This window comes from Aricia agestis, chromosome 3 (assembly GCF_905147365.1).
Source record: "Aricia agestis chromosome 3, ilAriAges1.1, whole genome shotgun sequence".
In the NCBI taxonomy this organism is placed as follows: Eukaryota; Metazoa; Arthropoda; class Insecta; order Lepidoptera; family Lycaenidae; genus Aricia; species Aricia agestis.
In genome coordinates this window covers 10,298,981-10,317,745 of record NC_056408.1, presented here as the reverse complement: position 1 = coordinate 10,317,745, position 18,765 = coordinate 10,298,981, and the positions used below count along the sequence as shown (strand labels likewise).

Genomic DNA, 18,765 nt, shown 5'->3' with positions numbered 1-18,765 from the left:
TTGCGACCAGGCGGGTAATTGAAAATTTGTTGTATTGACTCTCAACGACTATCGACGTTATTAATTTTCTCTACATTTTTATGCTTTCATTTACTTCGGTTTTTCTATTTTATTAATTAAAGCGTACGAGATAAGTAGTATCCAATTAAGATTGTTTATTTAAGACTTGTGATTTGTTTTTCATTTTGCAAAGAAAAACAACCTAAGATACAGATACTCATATGCAATTAATAGACGGTCGATCTTAAAAGTGACTGAAAATAAAAATAAAAGATTCGCCTTTAATAAAGATTATATTCTACATTAATTTTTTAAACCTTTATAAAATACCTGCCTAATTAATAGCCTAACCTAACCTTAATCCCTATTTTCATTTATAAAGCTATGTGAGAAACTATTAAATAAAATATTACATAAATAAGCTTGAAATCCAATCAAAATAATAGCAATAAGAAAATACTATGTATTCAATAAAAAGAATAGGAAATTAGAAATAAAAGATACAAAATAAAGTAAATGCATTGGTACCTACTTGAAATTTGAACTCCAAACTCTAATAGGAAAACAAGCAAATACAAAGTAAGTAGGTATTGTTACCAACGGAAAGTGGTTCAAACAATCAAGTTTGTGGTATAAGAGTCCCCTAAATATAATTTAAGTAATTTTATTTTTAGTATTTGTTGTGTTAGCGGCAACAATTTGTGGTTCTTGAGATACAGCCTGAAGACAGACAGACAGACGGACAGACAGACCGACAGACAGACGGAGAAACATCGAAGTCTTTGTAATAAGGTCCCGTTTTTACATTTAGAACCCGAAAAAAACATTAGAGTTTAGACGATTCTATTCAAGCCAAGCCAAATTAAAAATCACTTTGCCATATCGCTTTACAGAGATGACAATAGTTGCTACTAGCTGCTAGTATTAGTAATATATAATAATATACAGGTTGTGGCAAAACATAGAGATAACACTTTAGGGCGTTTAATATACAAAGTATATCTTATATTATTATATAGTTTGCTGTGAAAGTAGTAGCATTGCATGGGCAAATTTTTTTGTGATTTGCGTAGGCAAGCGCCCTATAGCGTCATAAAAAGTAGATGTCCTGCTCTGACAAAAAAATAAATGGTCACGTTACTCATACACCATAAAGTACTATACTCGTAAAGTACTATCACTCAATTTTGTTACACCTGTATGAAATATTTTTTTTTTATCATTTAATAAAGATAAAAATTTCCAAATACGGGCTTGTGAGGCAGACTGAAATAAAACATACATATCAAAAGCCAAAACATATTATGATTCTCACTCTTAATATAAGACAGTAAACACGAGTCATTGACCCAGACGTCTGCAGAACTGATAACATAGCATGTATATAATATAGATCTTTAATTGGCTCTTGTACATTTTAATTGGCAATAAATCTGCAACCGTCTTAATGGCTTACTCATGGAATGAAGATTTCTTTATACAAAGATAAAAGAAATATCTTTGTAGATAAAAATGCGGTTGAAATGTTAATGACCACTTGTCATTAATTATGTTCGATAACACTGAACTTTATGATGTTTTGATTTATTTATAATTAAAAAATAATGGCAATAAATAGCTTTACTTAGTTATGTGCAAAACTGTAAAGATATTCCAGTCTTGGACTGGTCTTAATGGTTAGCTGACTTGAATTCTATCTATAGTGTCTCTAGAAAAAGATTCAACGAAAAGCCTGTAATTTAAACGACGTTTTTCATAGGTACCCACTTGAAAGTGCAAAGAGTATAATATTATGCTTTTTAAGAACACAATAAAATAATCATTACTCTATTTACAGTCTTTCTAAACTCTTGACAGATTTTTAGATATTTAAACACTCTTGAAGAAAGGACGTACAACACCATAGACCATGTTGTCCATGTCTGTGCTTCAACACATACCTATAGCTTTATTCTAATAGGAAAATGAGAGAGAGACATATTATATTGCAAAAGGAAAAATCTGAATAAAAAGCAAATATACACATACATAAGCACTACTGCTTTTAGTGCCACAAAAGCAATTAATGCTTCAACTCTCAAGCGGCCACATCCGGCCGCGATAACAATAGACAAGCTATTCACTATTGTGTCTGGTTTTTCCACGATCGAAGGATTAAAATCACCAATTATTTGAAAGTAGAGAAAAGTTAAATAAGTATTTGATAAAATCAGAGGAATTCAAAGGAATACCAACCCTGTTGCAGAGGTAGCGGGTGAACAAGACTCGTATACTGTGATGTCGCGGGCTGATAAGAACGCGCTGGAGATATTATACGAAACAAACAGATAGAAAAAGATATTTCTGTATCCCTGACTTCCTAAACTCTAGAGAAATAGAAAAAGATATTTCTATATCTCTACGTTCCTAAACTCTAGCTAGAGAATCTAATCTTTCTAAAGAAATAGTCCTATCTTTTATCTTTAAACAAGCAATTCTTGTATATATATATAATTGGAATCTCGGAATCGGCTCCAACGATTTTCATGAAATTTAGTATATAGAGGGTTTCGGGGGCGATAAATCGATCTAGCTAGGAATCATTTTTAGAAAATGTCATTTTATTCGTGATTTGTCGAATACCGAGCGAAGCTCGGTCAACTAGCTAGTTATTAAATAAAAAGCGATGATAATGGTTTAACAAAACACCATAATTAAAGACAATATGGGTGGATGATGTGCACAATTACTAACAACTTGAAACTGTCGTTTTCTTAGAGGAGGCTTTTGGACAGGGAAAATAATTTGAAATAAAAAAAAAATCAATTCTATGTAAGTATAAGTAGCTAAATATATTAGCTAGATAATATTTTGTTAAAATTATAATGTTGACAATGTAATTTACAACATAATGGGCAATTGCTATTATGTTGTAAAAAATTAGTCACCCACTTTGGCCACTCATATCTTGAAATCTTAAATATTAAATAATGTAAATGTTAAAAATGGCGTATCGATCATCATATTGGGTAAGTATACCTAATATTATACTTTATATTATTGAAACAAAATTCAATAGGTTCTCCATTAAGTTTACTCCCTAAGGATACCTTTCCATACTAAATTCAATTGAATATTAATAATAGGTAGCTTGCAAAACAGGCTAAAGCAAGGATTCCAAAACTGGGTTTACAGAACAGAAACAAATGAAGTGAATTGCTACAGTAGATATTATGTTACTAGTTAGAACAGTTTAAAGCTTAATTACAATAATAATTGTATTGTTTTATGTAAAGAAAGTTTACCTTTAGTCTAGCCGACGCTTTTTAACATCTGAAACAAACAAAAAAGTTTTTGTTATAATAAATGTCGGAACTTTGTAAACAATACTTACTACCATAAAAATTATAACCCATTACCCTTATACAAATTCATAAAAATATTGTTTAGGACCCTAATACTGTTAGGTAAACGTACAAAATATTGAAAATTCTCAGTTTAAAATAGACACAGTGATCAGTAAGATGAATTTTTAAGGTAAAATATGAAAATTATAATATTATGGAAAATAGTGATTTATCTGGCAAAGTATATGAGTTTGTTGTTATTATTATGTGGAGTAAGAAAATGCGTGGTTTTCAAAGATGTACTAGTGATGAAAAAATGTGTACCAGGTATAAAAATGTGTACCTACATAGACTTAAGTGCCTGGAAATGAAGTGCAAGAAAAGTATAATAAAATTATTATTGCTTGGAAACCATGTCAAACTATACCTACTGTTCCTAGGAAACCTTGGTAAGTACAACACACTGAACATAGATACATGTCATAGTTAATAATTAATATCTTTTTCTTATAGCACATAATATTATAAGTAAGTACCTAATATAACTGCATATTGATCATTAATTGTAAGAGCAAATAGAATGGACTGTGAGTAAAAGTAACTACGTTAAAATAATAATAATAATATGTTACTATTTGGGAAATGTAGGCGCTTGAATACATATCCTGACTACCATAAATTATATTATTACCATATAACAGAAGTTATTATAAGAATAATTTTGAAGTGCAGTTAATAAGTCCTTAAAAGCATGTAAAATTAATAATACATAATATAATATTATGTCAAAGATGTTTGTATCAAAGCTTTGTTATAAAGAAATGTTGTGAGAAATAGTTATTTTTATTTTATAAGGTTGTCTGAAAAAAAACTGCACTTAGCAATAAGACCGCATAATATTTGCTCAGTTTCTTTGATTATAATTTATTAATTAGTAACTTTGAATTAGTTATAATATAGTATTTTTTATAATGTACATTGTACAACATGTTCCTGAGACAGTTTGTGAAGTACATTATTTATATAAGCCATCGCTTATTTTATTTGTGTTCAAGTGTTTAATTCTACTGTAACCTAAATTATTTATTAAATTTTTTACCAAAATTATTCTAATAAATATATCAGCACCATCTGTTGGCAAATACGAAAATTAAAATGAGTACTGCGTTGCATAATAAGTAGCTAGTGCAGTGCCATCTACAGACGACCGCGCAAATTAGTTAGTTGCATAGTTGACCACGCACGCACATGTGATTATAGTTATCGATTGCACCGATAGATGCTGCTTTTAAATACTTAGAGTGTTTCAGAAATTGCATAATTTTGGTTTAGTTTTGAAATGGTTTTCTTTGACTGATTTTTTTATTTAACATAATATTATCCAATTCTATTCGAAACGTAATTATCATCAATATTGTAAATTAAAGAAGAACCGGCTTTACTGAAATAAAATAATTGAAAGTGAACTGTGCAGGATTTTCATTTACTTATTGTGAAAAAATGTGATGGTGAATTGTTCCAAATCCCTTTACTAATAAAGTCTGTTGTTGTTTAATTTGCAAAAAGAAAATAATTTATATAATTTATTATTTATAATATATTATTATATTGAGCTTATCAACTTTAAATAAGCTGGCTATTTTTAAATAGGTTCTACAATATTAGTTAAATTACAATATGGTAGATAGTTTGATAACTTGGCTTACTTACCTACTTATTATACTTAATAAATTGCTATAATTACAATGCTTCTTGTCTTAATAACTGGTTAAAGCTCTTGTAACAAAAGGATTAAGTACCAAAGTAGTTTAGTTAGATTATAATTTGGTCTACAAAAAAATGTGGCGTAATCGTTCAAACGAAAAAAATTCAACACAGAAACCACCTTTAAGAACCTAAGATGAGTGAAGAACATCCCCATGCGGTAGGGTAAACCGCAATCAATAAAGAACAAGGGTCCAATGTTCTATGTTCTACGTTCAGAATTAAATTACGTCCGACAGGATTCTTACACCAACTACATAAGGGTTACATTATACAATCTGCGGAGTAAAATAATCTTGAACGATACGCAATAAAATCCTTTACGACGTGTTGAATTATCGTTTTCAGTCCGAGTGACCATAAATTTGTATATTTTTAAAGTCAAACAGTTCGGAGTTAGTAAAAATTTAACGAGGGCTCTATTAAACCGTTGAGTTTTACGGGTTTTACGGGTTTAGTTCCGGACTCCGGACTCGGGGCGAGAATGCGACTATTGATCGATGGATGGATGGACATCGCTCATCCTAAGGCTACGTTTCCACCGGAGTACAGCTAAGCTGCGTTGCGAGGAATGTGTTCATCAAGAACCAATAGAAACGCTTCATTTGCCTGACCGCGTTCAGTGCAATGATTCTCTTCTCGCAACGCAGCTTAGCTCATCTCCGGTGGATACGCAGTCTGGGTCTGATCACACCTACCGAGAAGAGTGGTGAGACAGTGCTCCCGGCACTCGGTATGTTCATCATGGGTGGGTTGCACCAACTCACTTTAACTATAACTGTAACTTTAATCATAACTTTAACTACAATGCAAAATGTCTAATCTTTAACCAACAATTCAATAATGGACGCCATATTTAACGATAACCTTGAGCTCGACAAGGCTTTGAATGAACGTGGCGAAAGAAGGAACTAACGCTGTCATCATACAAAAACGGCATTTTTGACAGTTCTCCTTTACCAGCAGCGCCCCCGCCCACGTTCATTTAAAGCCTTGTCGGACCAGCTGTCATCTGTCAAATTCTGTGGTCAAAGTTAAAGTTAAAGTTAGCCTTAACTATAACCATAACTTTGACCATAACTGTAACTATATACAATGTGTCCCGACACCGGTGTCCGATCCTTTAATGTCATGATCTATGGCATATTTTATCGACAAATTAGCTCTCAAATTTTTTCTCTCTCTCACGGTTGTAAAATGACAGCCAATTTAGTCTTTCACACTAATCTGACCAGTACTTCTCATGTAAATATCCTATGAAGATAAAAAAGGTCTCATTTGATAGCTAAATTTGTGGACTACGCTTACACAGGTAATATGTTATAAATTTCGTGGAATCAAACATAGAAAAACCAAAGTTTAAGAAAAAAAATTGTGCATTTTTTAATTAATGGCTTTTTGTGAAAAATGTAGCACATTAAACTGGTTGTTTTTTATTTAAAAAAAAATAGAAGATGTTTTCATCTTAAATAAATTCTTTACTTCAATGCCATAAGTCAGATAGTTTAGAAGTTATAACGATTTTCCTATGAAGTATAGGTCAGATAATAGTTGGAGATAACAAATATATATAGGAAAATCGTTATAACTTGTAAACTATCAGCTGACTATTGAAGTATAGTAAGTAGAGCATTGAAGTAAAGAATTTATTTAAGATGAAAACCTCCTCTTTTTTTTATATAAAAAAGAACCAGTTTAATGTGCTAGATTTTTCACAAAAAGCCATTAATTAAAAAATGCACAATTTTTTTTCTTAAACTTTGGTTTTTCTATGTTTGATTTCACGAAATTTATAACATATTGCCTGTGTAAGCGTAGTCCACAAGTTTAGCTATCAAATGAGACCTTTTTAGGGTTCCGTAGCCAAATGGCAAAAAACGGAACCCTTATAGATTCGTCATGTCTGTCTGTCTGTCCGTCCGTATGTCACAGCCACTTTCCTCCGAAACTATTAGAGTTATACTATTGAAAATTGGTAAGTAGATGTAGTCTGTAAGCGGCATTAAGATTTTAATACAAAAATGGAAAAATTATTAGAAATTTTAGGGGTCCCCATAGGTACAACTGAAACAAAAAAAAATTGTTTCATCTAAGCTATACGTGTGGGGTATCTATGGATAGGCCTGTAAAAATCATATTGAGGTTTCTCATATAATTTTTTTCTAACCTGAATATTTTGCGAGAGAGACTCTTCCAAAGTGGTAAAATGTGTGTCCCCCCTCTAACTTCTAAAGTAGGGGCATGATAAGTTTAAAAATAATATATGATGTACATTACTATAAAAACTACCCACGAAAATTGGTTTGAACGAGATCTAGCAAGTAGTTTTTTTTTATACGTCATAAATGGTAAACCTTAAATTAATTTTCATTAAATCAACTGAAATATAAAAATAAATCAAAAACCTTTTAATTTCATTTAAATAAACCTTATTCCTGTTGCGGAACCCTTCATGGGCGAGTCCAACTCGTACTTGGCCGCTTTTTTATCTTCATAGGATATTTACATGAGAAGTACTGGTCAGATTAGTGTGAACGCCCGAGAAAAACTAAAATGGCTGCCATTTTACAACCATGAGAGAGAAAAAAAATTTGAGAGCCAATTTGACGATAAAATATGCCATAGATCATGACATTAAAGGATCGGACACCGGTGTCGGGACACATTGTATAACCACGCCTCTGGTGCAAGTTGCAACCTACCCTATGGATGAGTTTGGCCGAGGGGACTGTCTCGCCATTCTACTCCGTAATATGTGTAATCACTAATCACTAATCAGGCCCTAAGCATTGATAGTACGTCCATTCAACCAAATGGCTTAAAAAACAATATTGACTACACAAGTAGGCATCTAGTCTAATAATTGTAAATTAAAATTTTAAACCAAATTAACGAACCCACATGTACACATACGGCAATTTCATTAAATATCAGTCCGGACGTTGATACAAACTATAATTTAATTTTATGAAGATGCTAAAGAAGGAGCTGAGCTTTTCGTTTAGGTAGGATATTAAGAACCTTCCTACGTCTCATAAAAAAATTCTAAACTAAAACTGCATGATCTTGTTGCTTGCTGACAGCCTGATACTTATTCAGTAATTAGGGCAATAAATCACCCGAAGAGGTAAAAGGGGGTCTAAAACGAGTTGATACCTGTTCCCGAACATAGTTTATGAACGCAATTGTAATGAAAATGTCAAGCCAGTTGTCTATCATACTTGTCACTTGTCATGTCTCCCTCACTTTTGTACACCATTCTGTGTTAAAGAATTAAACCTATATTTCTTCTATAATAGTGTTTAATTATATATTATACAAACTAGAAACAATACCATTATTACTAATCATTCAAAAGATGATGTGAAAATAAGATGATACTATCACTACAAAATACAGTTTTCCTTTCGTTAATATCCGGTCAGTCCTGAACTGAATTTCTGTATTTCCGGCGAATTCCTCCTCCCATAAACCGTAGGGCAATGACATGCGTTTATTGATCCTGGGTTTTAGGTGTTAATGTTTTGCTATTCCAATGTAATGACATAAATATGCATGCTTTTTGTTTTTGAAGGTTTAGGTTAGCCGTTGAAAAAAGCGTGGCTCTTGACTCGGAGGTCGTGGGTTCGGTTCCCGCGTTGGAAACATGTTATTTCCAAGTTTGGTTAGGACAATGCAGGCTGATCACCTGATTGTCTGATAAGTAAGATGATCCATGCGTCGGATGGGCATGTAAAAAGTCGGTCCTACGCCTGCTCTCTCGCCTATGCTCACTGGGCTATGAGAGTAAAGGAATAGAGAGTGGTCTTGTGTACACACTTGGGCGCTATAAAAATTACTCCTGCGTACCTCGCCTGGTTTCAATGAAACCGGCCACCGCCACCGTAACCGGTGTGGGGGTATTATTATTATTAGGCGTTAGTCAAGACTCAAGTGTCTTTAAGATTTGGTACTAATTGCTTTTGGGCTATATCATAGTTACATAATATAGACGGATTGCGTAGAAAGAACATAAAATGGTAGGATAACAAGGCAAAAATCTTGGCCAAATGAATGGCCCAACTTCAGGGTTCGCCGCGGCGCTTACATTTTTGGAGTTATGAAATTAATAGCGTAACTTTGTCAAGTTTAAAGTTTATTTTTGTCATAATACATCTTGAAATCTTTGAAGAATGTTTAGTAGGTAGGTATTTAACCTTTTATTTGTAGCTAAAGGCTAATGTAACAGTAACCTTCGAAATTAATTTTTGCTGCAAATAAAAGATTGACTGGAAACCTTCAATCACCTTAAATCACCTCAAGTACTTGGCGGTAATAAATAGACAAAGTCGAGTTATTCGTTCAATCTATCCCGGGCCGCAATATCGGTTTCTGAACGATTAACAGAGGGCGTGCTGGCCCTTCGCCTTTTATGGCATACTTTTACGACCGCATAAAACTTGCCGCGGCGATCATTTTTTGTGCTTCCTCCCGGCGCCGATAGATGGCGCTTACCAAACTAGAATCTGCCACCTAAATGTTAAAGTTTTATTGCATGTTTCGCTAATGTGGTGTGAAATTAATAGGCAATAATATGTTTATGGGCTCCTGCGACACTTTATAGGCTGTAAAGCTTCCAGGTGGAGGAGTCTATTTGTTTTCGACCGCATCCTCTGATGGCTTTTGTTCACGCAATCATTATCTTATTACAGTGTGAAGTGGCTGTCCAAACTTTTTTGGTAGTTGTTAACTTGTATTTTTATTGCTGGAACACGATAATTGTTTCCATGGGATTCGAGGAATTCGTCCCGTTACTACTTCATTTAGATATAAGTATTTATCTAAATATTATAATAATTATTATATCAGAGCTATCTTACGGTCTATAAAATGAAGAAATGGTTTGTGATAATATTCATTAGTATAAAGGAATAGAAAGCCTATAAGAGGAAATCTACTTCTTTTGGATAGCGAGTAGTAAATCTAAAACTAACCGCTAACCTAATCCTAACATTGAAATTTACTTTGCTCAGATTTCAAAGGAGAATGGCAACAAATCTGTGATCCATCTGTCCAGCACTATAGGAAACTATTAAATAGTACTTACCTGATTTTTTTTACAAATAAAGCAATGAAAGCTTGTGAGACCAACCTTATACCCTCACAAGCTGTAGCTTTCATTGCTTTAGACTCATTTTTTTTTCTTATCGGGAAATATTTTATGAATTGCCGACAGCCCGGGGGAATGGCGGAAATATTTTACGAATTGCCGACAGCCCGGGGGAATGGCCGCCGGGATATGCGGGACTCCCCAGGTGCTGCGGCAAGGAGAAGCAGCCGAGTTTACCCACTAAAACGTCCCTCCTTCCTCCGCTACGCTGCTGGGCCACCAGATCCGCCTACGAATGCGATATCTGCGGAAGCATTGCTTAAGACTCTAGAGCAGGGGTGGCCAATATCGATTGCGATCTATCGGTCGATCGCGACTGTTAGTCCGGTCGATCGTGGCCAGGCGAAAAATACAAATAATAATTAGACCAGACTACCAGATAAATAAGCTAAACTATGCTGTTTCATTTAAGATTTCGAGAAGTGTGAACTTGTTAGATCGCACAGGGTTTCGATAGTAAACAGTAGATCTTAGGTCTAATAAAGTTGGGGCCACCCCTGCTCTAAAGTCTAGGCTATGCTAGCCTACATGACTGATGTCTATGAAAGGATCTCTCTTAACACTAAACAGAGCCTGATAATGATGATCTCATCCGGCAGTAACATCGGCGCTTGTCACAATCTATGGTACTTTCGTATTTAATTATGTGTCCGGTCGTAAACCCCAACAATAAATACCTCTTTTCGAATGTTCTTTAATTAAACCTAGCTTTCATCAGCCTTAGGCCTTGGATTAATATTAATAAATAAAAAATACTTTATCATCCCTTTTACTTACATATTTCAAAAAATTCACTGAGATAGGTTTATAAAGGACTCTCCATGAAGACTTTCATAGCCATCTCTAGCTGACTGCGAAATACATATTATTATATTATGTAATTTGCATATTTTAGTATATAATATCTAATAATTAGAGGAACTGATGTATTTTATTATAATATGTCATTATCATTATCATCGCCTGTTTGTCACCTCTTTACACATAAGCTACTGAATAAATTATAATGAAAATTGAAGTCCCGAGGAAAAGCTTTCGCGATGTGCGCGAAACTTTTTATTAACCTGTCATAATCCAACTAAATAAATGCCCACCATATTAATTACCCTATCTGCCTATGAAGAATTTCTTGATAGGCACATAGAGATCGTAGGTTCACCATAATTATTCTATCTGCTATGAAGAATTCGTCGAGAGCAGATAGAGAACGTATGTACACTCTACCATAATTACTCTATCTGCCTATGAAGAATTTCTTGGTAGGCTGATAGAGAACGTAGGTCTACCATAATTACACTATCTGCCTATGAACAAATTCTTGATAGGAAGATAGAGAACGTATGTCCACCATAATTCCTCTATATGCTTGTGAAGAATTTCTTGACAGGTAGATAGAGAATGTAGGTCAATCAGAATTACTCTGTCTGCCTATGAAGAAATTATTTGTAGGAAGATAGAGAACTCAGGTGCACCATAAATACTCTATCTGCCCATGAACAATTTCTCTCATGGTTGTAACTGGTAACGTTAACATTACTTCTCAAACTTGGCACGTAACTGAGTTACTTGCGGTTGTAGAGACTGATAATGACAAAGGAGAGCGACTCGGGTATAATTTTGAATTAAGTTTCATTGTGTTTATATTACGCGGGCAGTAATTCTGCTTTTATAGGCTTTATCTCAATACCGAAGATTTTATAACCCGTCTAATGGTAAGTGCTAACTTTTCCTTTTGGAGATATTTCTTGGTATCTTATAAATTTTCACTCGATGTTAATGATCGTAAAAACTGGGTTACATTTTTGCACAACAAAGAACTTTTTCATGTTTTATACACTTTTTTGGTACTACACAATGAATAATCAGGAAAGTAGATTCATAATATGCAGATTCACATACGGACAAACGTTATTTAGTTGGGTTATGTCAAGTCAAAATCAGTCGTGAGTCGTGGGACTGAACTTGATATAGCCTGATTAAATTACGTAGGTGGCCTATGAATCCACCACTCTGATAGTACATGTTAATGTTCGGAATGATAATATACAAAGAGATAATTCCCTAAAATATGATTAATCGTTTTAGATACATATTTTTTGATATTGAGTGAAACATTAAAGGGGTGAAAAAATAACAAAATATCGTAAAAGATAGTTAAATAGTAATAAAATTAAGCGAACTTTTTCACCATGAAAGATAGTTGAAAACGTAGGTTGAATAATCGGCCAAGTGCGAGTCGGACTCGCGCACGAAGGGTTCCGTACCGGTATAGAGCGAAAGTAGACAAGAAAATTGTGTTTTTTGTATGAGAGCCCCCTTAAATATTTACTTTTATTTAATTTTATTATTAACCTTATATATATAGATTATTAAAGTAACAACAATATAATTAAGATTTTTGTGAGAATTTCAAGTGCCTAGCTGTTACCATTATTGATTACGAGCTAAAAAAATCACGTTTCTTGTATGGGAGCCCCCTAAATATTAACTTTAATTTATTTTAAGTATTTGTTGTTATAGCGGCAACAGATATACATAATCTGTGAACATTTCAGAAGTCTAGCTATAGCCGTTCTTGAGTTACAGCCTGGAGACAGACAGACAGACGGACAGACAACGAAGTTTTAGTAATAGGGTCCCGTTTTTTCCCCATTGGGTACGGAACCCTAAAAAGAGCGAAAATATAAACCGAAAAATCCCGTAATTCGATTAATTTATAAATCGACTTAATTTCAGACGAAGATACAAAGTTTAATTAATTTGTCGAGGCATCTCGGAGGGTAACTGTGAGATATGCGGTTGCCGGGACATACGCCGAACCCGCAACAACCCGGCAACCGTAAATTTAAGTAAGCGTAAGGCTATATTTTAAGCAGCTCACTGTCACAGTAATTTGTAACTTCGCCTGTCTAGACTGAAACTATTCTGATATTTCCCTCAATTACATTAACTCTTTCGTCTGTCCCTCTCGCACTTGTGGGAGTACGGTATGTGAGGGAGACGGAAGGTCAGCAGGGTGAGCCGCTGAAATCCCGTCGATTTTCCATGCGATTGAATAGAATATGTTACGGTGTGTTGACGTCACAAAGGGTATTCATTTCGGATACTGCCAATTTGTATTTTAAATTTTAATTTTAAATTTGAAAAGTTTACTATTTTTATGTGGATAAATTATGTAGAAGCTAAATTATTATTGAAATTCCAGCCAAACACCAAAAAATATTCTCGTAAAGGAAAACATAGAGAACGAGGTAGAGTAACGGTAAAAGGTTGAATACATATAGCACCAATGTAAGTCTAGCATCAGCCAGTAGGGTTTGTTTAGTTCTGGTCTTGGTCTGGGTCTAGCTAGTACCGTGCCAGATCCGAACCTAGTACTAGCTGGCACAATACCAGCTAGAACCAGTTTTATCCGAAAACAAAAGGCTAGAACTAGATTTAACCAAATTTAAATGCTAACACCTAATTCCAACCGGGAAAAACTAGACGCATTTCTAGTTTCAGCTCCTTAATTATAATATTAAGAATTAAGAATCAAGATTATTTATTCACAGATATGTAATAAAAAGGGTAACATGGTTATAACTTATAATAAGTTCATTCATTATATCTTACCATAACTGCAATGGTGTGTGAATATCATTACTGTATACAGAGTAAATTAAAATATCATGAAGTGCAACTAGAATTTCTATTAGGTATATTTAAACGTACCTACTACGTATCATCAGTACCTACCAGTAAATCTAGTATAAAATACATCCGTATATTCTATAAATAAACGCGGAATTAATATCATAATTCATACGGCGTACGGTTTTTCATAATCCCGTACATTCGCAATATCCGCCAGCTAATTTGTATTCAACCCCTCACCTATAGGGAAGTATCGCCATAGGCGTAATTTTTCCCAGCTTCCCTTAAAACCGTATACATTTTGCGAGTTTTTGTGTGTATTAATATCGCGATAATGCAAACTCTGGGTTATGCTTATGGCCTGGCGTATTACGGCCCGTTTCGCGGAATTCTGCAAGGTTTTTCTTTTCCGCTGCGTTATCAGTTTTATTATTGAAAAATGTTTATTACCTTTTATTCTACGAGGGGTGTTTGCTTAAATTAGGCTGCTTATCGCATATGCTTCATAGTCGAAACTAAGAGGTGGTTTAACCGCGTCACCGAAATCACTGCTAACATAATATTACTGTAACTTTAGCTGGGAAAAACTTTTAACGGTTAAACCGACTTCAAAAATACTTTTTTACTGTTGAATCAAAGCTGTATACATATTGGTTCCATAAAGGAGAATCGCATAAGGTACATGACGTATCAGGCTTTAAGTTGCAAATAATCTAGTAGAAGTAATCATTATCATCCTAAGCAATATTATTAATAAGCTAATTCAAACAAATTCAGCTCTGTATTGTTCTGTATAAAATTTTAGGACGTCCAATTTCGTTTGCGTTAATTAGGATCCAAAATGGCCGCTCACGTATAATCAAATTAAATAAGCGAACGCCTATAGTGGAGTAAGCAGTCCGAGGTGCTATTATTTTAATACCCTTATCAAAAAACAAGGCGTAACAAAATGGCTGCATTTTCATGAGTTTGCGCGGATCCAGCCTGAAAATTATAACAAAAGGCATCCACCGCTATCTTTGTAATTATTGTAAATCACCTTGCTATAGGCGAGATAAGGCTTTACATTTCATTTGCAAATGTCGTATAGGTGGCTCCAACGGGGCGACTTACTACCTTCCGTTTTCGTATAGAGAAATTTTCGATGAGCCCGAGTCAGATCGAAGTAAGTCACAAACTTTCAAATTTAAAATGCACTGTATGTTGAGTCTCCTAAGCTGGTTTTTTCTTTGATGGCATGTTGGATTTGAGTTTTTCGTTTGGAAGTAAACGCGTTCGATGAACGGACCCTCGTTTGTACAATCGCCGTGAAAATTTGTTATAAAATAAATAGCTCCTTTATGTAGTTTCGTAGCAAGCTTAAATTTAATATTCAATGCTATTACTTATTTATTAATATTATATTTTGAATATTTTGTATTTTGCTGAAGAACAATGGTGCTGTACCTACTTTCTAAAGTGATTAAATTTAAAGTTTAATCGAATTGGCTTAGATACTTGGTACCTACTTAATTGTATTTAAGATAGCTTAAAATAATAACCTATAATAGTACGCCGGTATCTCCATACTAGGAAAGCAATTTTAATACTAACTAGGTACTTGTACTATTATCTATTCTTTGACTAAGGTACTCCGTACTCTAAAGTGTAACATAAACAAATACTAATAATATTATAATAATATCGTAATGAACTATAATAATAAATTCTATTAAATAATTAACTATATTATTTTGTGTCAAGTTATTAATTAAAAATTTACGTCACTCTGTGATTTTCTCATACGATGAGTTAAAACAGACGGTAAACTCCCAATTTCTCATCTGAGTTATATTGAGAATTTGAAGAGTCCCCTAAATATAACCTAAATATAAGGAGAAGATGGAAATGACGATGGCTAATAGGCAGTAGAACGGCCACAGTTTAGCCTCTCGATTCATTATCATCTACGATATTGTTATGATTCTCTTTCGATTGTGGGACGATAAAGATAACGTCGCTATTCCGTTCAATTTATATAAAATTCTTTCGTCGGTCCGATATAAAAATATCTTAGGATTTTAGTGTTGAATTTTAGGTTTTGCCTTTTGGGTTTATTGGGTTATGTTATGTCATTTTCCAATTTAATTACATAGTTTAAAGTGGTCTTTATTCTTTTTCACAATAAAATTACCGAAGTTATTGTCAAAATTAATACACTATTCTATCCTCCAAAAAGAAAAAAATATGTTATATAGGGTACATATTAAAGGATTACGCACCAAATTATATTGGTAATTTAGAAGGTACCTGTACTACAATTCACACATTCGTACTTGTATTATAAAATGAAACGATCTTTAGTTGCTATGGGACGGGTACGTAACTACGTACAGTTCAACTACGTGCCGTTACCAATCCAAAGAATATAACGTTTATCTTCTCCCACCGTACTCTACGGAAAAACTCAACGTTATCCATTGCGGACTCGCGCTATACCACTTGAAACTTACTCCAACTGAACCCGCAATGATTAAAGTTCAGTTATATGTTGTCGGATGGTTTTTAGTGTGGTGTAATGGTAGTGGGTGGGTTTGTTCACCGACCTGGCTTCTATCTGCAAAATCAATGTGGCTATTAGTAAGTTTTCGCGCAGTCGCATAGCCCGGCTACCGGTTAGGGCTTCGGCCATTTCCTATGCAGATGTTCCTCCCGTTAAGATAACGTACAACCAATTATACCGTCGTTGATTTATTGTAATTGTTTTAGAAGGGATTCCCGTTGTTTGTATATTAGCTAATTTGTTTTTTGCGTCATGCTTGAATGAGAATGTAGATATCTTTGTATTGAATTCATACGTGGGAGAGCCATGCTTCGGCATGAATGGGCCGATACCCTATTCCCTTTTAAAAGGCCGGCAACGCACCTGCAGCCCTCCTGATGCTGCGAGTGTCCATGGGCGACGGCAGTTGCTTTCCATCAGGTGACCCGTTTGCTCGTTTGCCCTCTTATTTCATAAAAAAAATTAAGTTAAGTAGTCAACCAAGTTTTATTGATTACAGAACCCTATAACGGAACCCTAACGTACTGATTTTTTGTATATTGATAGACTAATAGTCATATAATTTAAGAGTAATATTATCCTACAAATAAAACAGTCCATATTTTAGGACCATCAATTCAAAGTATGAAATCCTTTCTATCTCTGTTAGCTACCACTTTCGAGATTTTTCGCAAATAAAAATGTTGTTCGTCTTATCAAAATGAAGCCACTCACAAAAAAATAGCTTGATAGTAATAAAAAAAATTTAAAGTTCAATTTTAGGGCTTCATTTCATCTATATCTACATCAAATATTTCTATCAATTCATCTGTAATATACTAATAACGATTCATTCATGCAACTGTATCTTAGTTGCCTTAGTACGAACTTAAATTAATTATCTACGCAGTAGTAAGTTGTTCATTTATAAAGCAGTTTATTCATTAATTATTTTAAATTCATTTATTCATATTTATACGTGGGAGAGCCATGCTTCGGCACGAATGGGCCGGCTCGACCGGATAAATACCACGTTCTCACAGAAAACCGGCGTGAAACAGCGCTTGCGCTGTGTTTCGCCGAGTGAGTAAGTTTACCGGAGGCCCAATCCCCTACCCTATTCCCTTTCCTACCCTCCCCTATTCCCTTCCCTTCCCTACCCTCCCCTATTACCCTATTCCCTCTTATAAGGCCGGCAACGCACATGCAGCTCTTCTGATGCTGCGAGTGTCCATGGGCGACGGAAGTTGCTTTCCATCAGGTGACCCGTTTGCTCGTTTGCCCCCTTATTTCATAAAAAAAAAGCAGTAAGTAATACAACATTACAAACGTATACAAGTATATTATGATCTCCTGAACTCCGCGCGGTCCAATCGATAAAGCTACAAGACCTTTGTATAGATAAGACAATACTTTCCCTATCCCTACCTGCACCTTTACGTAAGCGATCGCTAAATATTATATTATGTAGAGTCTTTCAGAGGCGTTCTCAGGTATTTTTGTCATTTTCTCTTTTGTATTGAAAATTCTCTGCTATTTGCAGTTGTCACAGAAAGTTCTGAGTTGTAAGAAAAAATTGCCGAATATATCCATACTAATATTATAAATGCGAAAGTGTGTCTGTCTGTCTGTCTGTTACCTCTTCACGCCCAAAATTGCTGAACCGATTTTTTTAAAATTTGGCATGGAGATACTTTGAGTCTCAGGAAAGGACATAGGATACTTTTTATCCCGGAAAAATGTACGGTTCCCGCGCGATAAACGAATTTTGGCGTCATCTAGTTTAAAATAAGTACAATAATCTTAAACTTTTATAAGAGAAGTAAATACCTATCATGTGACTATTTTAATGCTCTACAAAAACTTTTTGCAATCAATACAATTCATGTTTTTTTTATTCTTATAGACTAGAAACTAATATTTTTTCAATTAATTTGCTTAGAAATAGTATCCTTTTCTTACGCTGAGCATGTTTTAATTGTCTTCCGTCTAGTGTTTTGTTCATTACTTGCACACTTTGGAAAATTCTAGAAAAGATTCTCGTTTGAAAATTTCCCAACTGTGATGAGGCTGGTATCTTTTTATAATTTTTATTTTATTCTAGGTCTAGGCTTTTTGTCTACTGCACTACTGAAACCCTAAACAAAATGTTGTAGTGTTTAATGAGTATCTACTCGTAGTAATTATGATACGTATAATAACTAGGTAAGTAGTTTTAAATTATAAAGTTAAATAAAAAAGAAACAAAAATTTAATTTTGACCAAGAAAAACACCCCTCACGCCATATACGTTTCTATTTTCTCTTGTTAGAGTCAGTTCTTAAAATATTTTACTCAAAACCACCTATAACTTTTAACGTTTGGAAATT

General features: G+C 34.1%; 1 protein-coding gene across 1 annotated transcript in view; it reads right to left on the bottom strand.

Annotated features, from left to right (window-relative positions):
- Positions 1-18,367: 18,367 nt before the first annotated feature.
- The window catches only part of LOC121740593 (homeobox protein abdominal-A homolog), a 57,214-nt gene continuing 56,816 nt past the window's right edge, over positions 18,368-18,765 (bottom strand). Inside the window, exon 4 of the transcript XR_006037654.1 lies at positions 18,368-18,378. The gene's annotated coding sequence lies outside the window, so the exon portion shown is untranslated. The remainder of the gene's footprint in view (positions 18,379-18,765) is intronic.